The sequence below is a fragment of the Gossypium hirsutum genome, chromosome A02 (genome assembly GCF_007990345.1).
Source record: "Gossypium hirsutum isolate 1008001.06 chromosome A02, Gossypium_hirsutum_v2.1, whole genome shotgun sequence".
In the NCBI taxonomy this organism is placed as follows: domain Eukaryota; kingdom Viridiplantae; phylum Streptophyta; class Magnoliopsida; order Malvales; family Malvaceae; genus Gossypium; species Gossypium hirsutum.
In genome coordinates, this window is record NC_053425.1 from 21458675 (window position 1) to 21467405 (window position 8731).

The 8731-nt window shown below is 33.0% G+C and overlaps 1 non-coding gene across 1 annotated transcript; it reads right to left on the reverse strand.

Annotated features, from left to right (window-relative positions):
- Positions 1-7389: 7389 nt before the first annotated feature.
- On the reverse strand, positions 7390-7496 carry LOC121216377 (small nucleolar RNA R71). The gene has a single exon (XR_005912563.1). It is a non-coding gene; the product is annotated as a small nucleolar RNA R71 (small nucleolar RNA).
- Positions 7497-8731: the final 1235 nt, after the last annotated feature.

An 8731-nucleotide genomic window follows, 5' to 3' on the forward strand; every position in this document is an offset into this window, starting at 1 on the left:
TTTCGATTAACCCTAAAAATAGGCTATTGCATATTGGGCCTCGAGGGTCCAATTAAGGAACGTTTTGAATGATCTCGATTAATGAATAGTAATTTACATAAATTATTTGTAAAATGTTTTGAAAGTTTTGGTAATACTCTGAAACCCTATTTCGACGACGGATACGGGTTAGGGGTATTACAATAACATACATACAAATATACAAACATAACAGTAATAACATCCATACATAACAATACATAACATAATAGTAAACATAACATACATACATAACAATACATAACATACAAAATAGACAAAACAATTTAAAAACATAACATACATACATAAACAATAAAGAAACATACATAATATACGTACCTTTCACCCTCAATCTCTTAAACACTCGAAGAAAATCCCCGTCACTCACAAATGCTAATAAAAATAAAAAATAAAAGTCAAATATAATATGAATTAAAAATCAGAAGTCAAATATAATACGTACAAAAATAATTAGTTTGTGAGAATGAGTCCAAAGAAAAGGGTTTAGTTTTAAAAAAAAAAACATAAAAACAAAAACCCCATCAAAGATGAAAAAAGCTTTGTGTGCTAAAAATATGACAATCTTAATTTGATGATGAAAAAAGCCTACAAAAATAGAGTGAAATACCTATAATCTATGGTTGAAATATGGTAATCTTAATTCGAAAGGGATGACTAGTCGATGATGAAACAAGGGTTTGTTCTAGACGGATGGGTGGGTAATCGAAAGGGTATCTGAGATTGTGGAAGGTTTCAAATAAATCGAGGGTTTTCTTTCAAAAAATTTGAATCGAAATGGTTTCTGAGATGAAGAATCAATGTTAAATACAAGATTGTTAATAACTATTATCTGGCTTTTGATCTTCAACCAAAAAAAAAAACCTAAAAGTTTTCTTTCAAATGAGGAATTATTCAGATAAAGAATTGTTCCATTTTTTTCCCAAACGATTCAAAGCCTGATGGTAAGCTTTTTATTCTTTCTTATTTTCTCAAATTTTAATTCATGTTGTATTTAATTTTTTTTCAAAGGGATCGGATCAGCAAATAAAAAATGGGTCAAATGAGGTTCCTAGATTGCGACATGTGGTGGCGCACGATTGGCCCATGCTGCAACATTAGAAAAATTTAAATGGTGTTAGGCTCAGATACCAAACCAGTGGACAGAAAAAAGTTCTGGTACCAATCTGAGACAAAGAAACCATAGGTACCAATCTGGAAGCAGTGGAGAAGTTCAGGTACTAATCTTATATTTTTCCCTTCTTTAAAAGGTTTTTCTTTATTTTTATTTGAAAACAAAATAAAAAAAGAGTGAAACCTTTTTTTATTTTTTATTTTAAAAAGGAAAGCAAATACCTAAGCCCCGAAAAGTGATGTATAGGGTTCAAAGAGGAGGTGATTAATTAATGTTCTCGGTTATCCTTTAGATTAACAAGTGGAGTTTTTAAAAGGCCTTGTGAACTTGTTATTATCATTTTAATGAATAATAATGTAGTGCATCATTGCATTATTCCTTTTATTCGTCGTATGATTCCATCTCTTTCATACATCCTCTTTATATCTTTATTCAACTTTTGAAATCCAGGTGGTGAATAAAAAGATGATCTTAAAAAATCATTTAAATTTTGATTTTGAAAATCCAAGTCATTTTGGAAATAAAAAAATTTTGTTGGCTTCTTGTTGATGAAGTTGAAGAATTCATATGGAGAATTTTGTTTGCACTTTCAAGATGAAATGAGAGTTGAAAGATGGTGGATCAAACAATTCATGTGTAATCAATAACAATATATTGTATTCTTTATGAGCAGATGACTTTCAAAGAAAGTATTAAGAATTGGCATGATAAATGACATTTTTGTTGGTTTATCATCCGCTTTAAGAAATTATATCCCCTGCTACCCATTTTTTAGTCAATATAAATTTTATTCAATTTAACTCTTGCTAAGGATCACCCTCCACATTCAGGGACAAATTTTGAGGTTTTAAGCATGAATTAGTGAATATTGCTATATTGTGAGGCAAGCATGAAATTTAGGCACAATTCAAGTTGAAAAAAACACACATCTCTAAGAATGGCTTTTTGATGAGAATAACCACATTTGAGATGATAAATTGCATATTTGTTGTTTCTCCATTCTCTAGAAGAAATTATATTCCTTGTAATTCTTTTTGTTTTTTTTTTTTTGAACTCGAGGTATTTTCTTTCTTGAACCAAGATCAAAGTCATTCATTAATATCATGGGTTGACGAGAAGGATTATGAAGAATAAAATCAAATATTTTGAACTATAAGTTTAGTCAATTTTAGGTCTAAAATGACTTCGTTTTTTAGAGGGTCTTGTGTACATGCCTTAAAATTGTTAAAATGTGATTTTAAACTGTGCTTTCAATTGTATGAAAAAATATAGGTACCTTTTCCTTCTTACCTTTGATCTTAGATCGAGATTGTCTTTTGAATCAATGCATACTGTGGATGATGAAGTAGAAAGTCATGCACCTCGAATTAAGGGAGCACAAATTGGAGTTGGGGGTAAGAATAACCTTGAGGTACCACTAAGGAGGTACCAGTAGTCACTCAGTGCTTGATTAGGATGTACTTCTACGTGCAACAATTCCTACACTACAGAGTATTGCTTGAACCATCCCTCTGGGTCAACCCACTATTGTAGTTAGGAGGGCACCGATTGAGAAATTATGAAACTATGGTGCTAAGGACTTCAAGGGTTAAAGGGTACTGACTTGATGGCTGCAAAGTATGCTGGAAAAAATCCAATTTGGAAACAATTTTCTTGCATCTTGGAAAATAAAAATTTTGAAAACCAATCCGGTTTGTGATATTTGTAACAATAAAACCTTTACCAAAATTGCACCTTTGTTTTTGCTAGACGGATCCTTTTCGTTCTCGATTTTCAACTGAATGACCTTTTCCTCTATTCTTATACCACAAAACTACTTTGAATCAAACACAGAACTAGAAACAGTTTTCTTTACTTTTAGTGTGAAAGAAAAATCTCTTCTCAATAGAAACCTCAGAGTTGTTATTCTAGAAAATAGATTTAATACGTAGAGAATACTCACTATATTACAATATCTTAAACTTATATATTTTAGCCCTTCCAGGGCCATCTATTTATAGGGAGAAGAAGTAAAACCCTTGTTAAATTGTAGAAGTGTATTTCAAATAGAAAAATGAACTCCTATTCAAATTAGAAGCATAGGGGGCGACAACCCTAATTAATAATACTATGGTTTGTCATCCCCCTTTTAACATGAGGGGCTTTTAGGCCTCTTTTATATCAAGTCCAATTAAAAGTACTTCTTGGACTTTTAACTTAATATATTATAGTTCAATTCAACTTGATATTTGTTTTTCTATTTCCAAAAATAAATATCTCATATAAATATATTAATTTCCCAAGTAAATAGTATTCTCAACCTAATTTTAATTTCGTTAAAATCATGATGAATTTATTGTAAAAGAATTTATGAGAAAATATATTTAATATTTGTACATTCAACGGGTTTACTATGACCAAATTATTTATTTTCATTTTCGAACTTCATTTAATTCAAAAACCATAAATTCATTTCTAGGTCATTTTCATTTGGAGAAAACCACATTTATTTATAAATGTTTCCATTTTTCCATTTTAATTTAAATTTTGGATAAAATCACATTCTTTTCTAAATGTTTCCTATTTCTCCATTTTCATCATTTCCATCCATTTTTGTTCATTTGATTTAATATGAAATTCATTTCTGGCTTCAATGAGCTAGTGGAGGGACTGATTGGACATATGTGATTGAGGATCAAACTATTTATAATTAAGTTCAAACTTTTCGTCTATTAATTATAAACTCATTTAGTCACAAAGTCATTCCATTATAGTATTGTGACTGAGCTCTCCACAATGACATATCATTACGAAAGTATACGAGTCACACATAAATAGTTCTTCATCCACTCAGGATATATGTATGCAACACTTTGAATGTCACAAGTGAATAAATTCATAAACAGATTCAGGATCTTTTCTTCTTGGATCCAATCTGATGTATTGTCAATATAGTCAATCACATCTATGTTTCTATCTTCTGCGAGTCATTCGCTTTGATGTCCAAGAAAGGTTGTTGGGAAATGTGCCTGTATTTTAGTAAACATGTACCTATTTTCTATGTATTTGAACTATGAATAAATAAATAAATTTAATTGCACATTTCACTGTTATATCTTTTGTGTTTCTATCTTTCATGTTTTTCATACATAGCAAAATTGTAACAAGAACATATTAGCTCATTTATTGTCTAAATTCAAATTGATGATAAGTGGCATTGTAAGAACGTTTACATTACGAGAAAAATAAATTACTTCAACAGATAATTTAAACGAGTCCGTAATCCCATAAAAGAATCAAAGTGAGTGTTTGATTCAAATGCTTGGAAGGATTATTATGTTACGAAATCGGTGGCTGGACCAGACCGGTCGGGTTGTCATTGGCCTAGACTGAACCAGTTCGTGGTGCCCTGAGAATGTCGCACCTGTGATGACACCACTGGACATGACGGTGCCGGCGGCGGCGGTGACATTTCAGTGGCCGGCAGGTGGTCCTTCGACGGTTAAGCAGTGGAGGAATCACAGTCCTACTAGGACTCTATGAGATAATTTGATTTTAAATTAATTATTCCAAAAATAATTTTATTTTAATAGATTTAATATTAAATTAAATTTAATACTTATCTGAATAGTATTTTATTAATTTAATATTAAAGTGATTATCTTAATATTAAATTTAATTTAATATTTACCTTATAGATTTAATATTAAATTTAATCTAATATTTATCTAGATAAGTATTATATTAATTTAATATTAAAGTGATTAAACTTAATCACAGTTGAACTCTCTGAACTCTCTAAACTCTCCCTATATAAAGAGAAAGTTGTAGAGAGAAAATTCTTTGAAAAAATCATTTTAAATTTCTAGAGATATTTTTCTTAGTTACAATTTGAACCAAAAGTTTAGAGAAATTGTGAAATTACCCACTAGTAATTTTGTGAAAATTTTTTTGATTCGATGTGAGCCGACACTTGGCAAACGTGAGCTTTAAGATAGCGGAAAAGGTTACTCGGTCGAAGTATTCATCCTAGATGAATCGAAAAGGTACAAATTTGATTAAGTGGTTATTATTTTAGACACCACAACCAAGTTCTAGTTTTGAAAATTTTTTTAAAACTCTGATTTTTTCTTCAAACTTATTTTTCACTATGTTTTTCAGACCCGTTTTTCCAACAAATGGTATTAGAGTTAGGTTATTGATAAACCGTAATTTATACATATTTTTACCCCATGCTTAATGCATTTATGGATGGTTTCTCCTTAGAATTGGTGAATTTGATGCTCCTAATCCTTTAATTTCATGTTTTATACTTAGGTGAGCATAGAAGAATAAAAAGAGTGAGAAACAGGCCGAAAACGGAGAAAATGGACCCACATGGGAAAACAACACGGCCTGGACTTCCTCACACGAGCGTGTCACACTGCCGTGTCCCTTTGGCAAGGGCAAAGCACGATTTACACGGGTAGATCACACGCCCGTGCCCATTTAACAGCCTTGACCACAGCCTTAAGGAATCACACAAGGGCATGTCCCTTCTAAGCCCAAGTTTAGTCCAATTCAGAAAAGGCCAATTTTAAGGGCTCTTAGGAATTCCAAAGCCTATTTAAACACCTGAGTAGGCACTTAGAGAAGCAAGGAATTGCTCAAGGAAAGCCTACCAATCCATCTCAGAAGCCGGATTCACCATCAAGACTGAAGATCTCCCTTCAAATTCCCTCAGGAGTTTTGGGTTTTTTTATGTTTTGTTATTTTCATTCTTATGAGATGTTTTCTTTCATTAGTATGAACTAAAACCCGTAAATACCTAAGGGGAATGAAACCTAAGATGGATCTTGTTATTATTATCTGAATTGTATGATAAATATGTGACTTGTTCTTAATTATGTGTTCTTAATTCTTGTTTTGATATTCCAGGATATTGACTCAAGTTAAGCTCTTATTCAGAGGAGGAATAGACCCTGTCTAAGAGTAAATTTTTCATAATTAAGCGGAGTTGATTGCGCGCCTAGAGATAGGGTAACAAGATTTTGTCGGATTAGTGTGAAACCTAATAAGGGGATCCATAGATCGAGTTAATGCAACCCTAAGGCGTTAATTAGAAAAAGATTTCAATTATTCAATCTAGGGTTAGACGTTTTTAGTCTCGAGAGAGATAATAATATAACTTAGGGATCTCTACGGAACAAGTTGAATGAATAAATCGTCTGATTTAGAATTAAATAACAAGTGAAGTCTAGGTGGATTTTTCCTTATGTATTGTCTTAATCAATCGAGTTTTCCAAAAAGCATTTTCCCTAAATTTCTTTTATGTGATTTCTTAGTTTAATTAATTAGTTAGATAAACCAAACCCTTTTATTTTTTAGGCTAGATAATAAAAAGAAAGTTGATACTAGTACATTTAGTTCTTTTGGGTTCGATAATCCAGTCTTGCTAAAGCTATACTACTGTTCGATAGGTACACTTGCCTTCATCATGATAATAGTTAGTTTCAAGAACAATTCATTATAAATGTTTAAAACCTATCACGAATATCACGTATCAAGTTTTTGGTGTCGTTGCCGGGGAACTAAGATATTAGGAACACTCGATTTTTATTACTTTATCCATTTTACTTTTATTGCAATTTAAATTTTTATTTTCTTTCCTAATTCTTCATTTATTTTCTTCTGACAGGTTTTTCTAGTTTATGACCAGAAGAAACCCGTTAGGACAATTACTGTTTGATAGTGAGATCGATCACACAGTTCGCAGAAACTGAAGAGAAATAAGGCGAAGCTTACATTACACAGAAAAGTAAGAGGAAGATACTTCAACCACCACCGAGGAGATGGCTGAAAACCAAGAAAATTCGCTACCTCCTGCGATTGCTATTAATCAAAATCCTGCTCCGCACACTATGTATGATTATGCTAAACCTTCTTTAATAGGAACTGAATCGAGTATAGTTAAACCTGCTGTAGCTGCAAATACTTTTGAACTGAAACCTAAGACAATTCAAATGATACAGCAATTTGTTCAGTTTGATGGTTTGCAGGACGAAGATCCCAACACTCACTTGGAAAACTTTTTGGAATTATGTGATACATTTAAAATTAATGGTGTTTCTGATGACGCCATTTGCCTTCGGTTATTCCTTTTTTCTTTGAGAAACAAAGCTAAACAGTGGTTGAATTCATTACTATGGGGTCAACACTACTTTGGAACAAATGACTGAAAATTTTTACTAAAATATTTTTCACCGGCTAAAACGGCTAAATTACGTAATGATATTTCTTCTTTTGTGCAGATGGATTTAGAGACACTCTACGATGCATGGGAGAGATACAAATACCTTTTGTGAAGATGCCCTCACCATGGGCTACCATTCTGGCTACAGGTTCAAACTTTTTATAATGGCCTGAATCCTTCGACTCGACAAATGGTTGATGCAGCTGCTGGCGGACCCATCAATAATAAAACACCTGAAGATGCTTATGAGTTTATAGAGGAGATGTCACTGAATAACTATCAATGGCAAGTCATGAGGACAAAGCTAATGAAAACAACCGGTGTTTATAACGTCGATTCGGTCATAATGCTCTCTAATCAGGTAGAACTCTTGAATAAGAAAATTGATGGTTTTCTTAGTTCTTCAATAGTTCATCCAGTAATGCAATGCGAAGCAAGTGGAGGTGGATCGAATAGTTCAGAATACCCACCTTATGGCCACAACATGGAGAACGAGCAGTTAAATTACATGGGTAATAATCCTCGATAACAAAAAAATCTAGCAATACTTACAATGCAGGTTGGAGGAATCACCTAAATTTTTCATGGGGAGGCCAAGAAAATCAGAAACCACCACCCCCTCTAGGCTTTCAGCAATCACCATACCAGCAGGTGAAAAAGCTGAAGCTTGAAGAGATGCTAACCAAATTCATTTTGGTGTCAGAGACTCATTTTTAGAATACTGAGACGGCACTCAAAATTAACAAGCATCAATCCAAGGGCTGGAAACTCTGATTAGACAGCTCGCCAAGTTGATTTCCGAACGACCACAAGGTAGCCTGCCAAGCAACACTGAATCTAACCCAAGGGAGCAACTCATCGCAATTGCCATTCATGATCAGGAAGGGTTAGTGGAAAAACCAAGGCCAGAACCGGTGGTAAGCAAAGGTAAGAATGAGGTAGGCTAAAACGAACAAAAATCGGTAAGTACAAAAGATAACCTCGTGTGCCGTACCCCAATGCGACAAGGAAAGACCGCTCAGATGAACAATTTGGTAAATTCCTTCAACTTTTAAAAAAACTACATATTAACCTACCGTTTATTGAAGCACTTTCGTAGCTACCGAACGTAGTCAAATTTTTAAAGGAGCTTCTAGTAAATAAACGAAAGTTAGATAAAAGGTCACATGTGGAGCTGAACGCGGTTTACTCAGCCATTCTTCAGAATAAGCTACCCAACAAACTAAAAGATCCAGAGAGTTTTACGATTCCTTGTTTAATTGGTAGTTTAGATGTTAATAATGCGTTGGCTGATCTAGGGGCTAGTATCAATGTTATGCCTTACAAATCATTTAAGCAACTAGGTCTAGGAAAACCCAAACAAACTA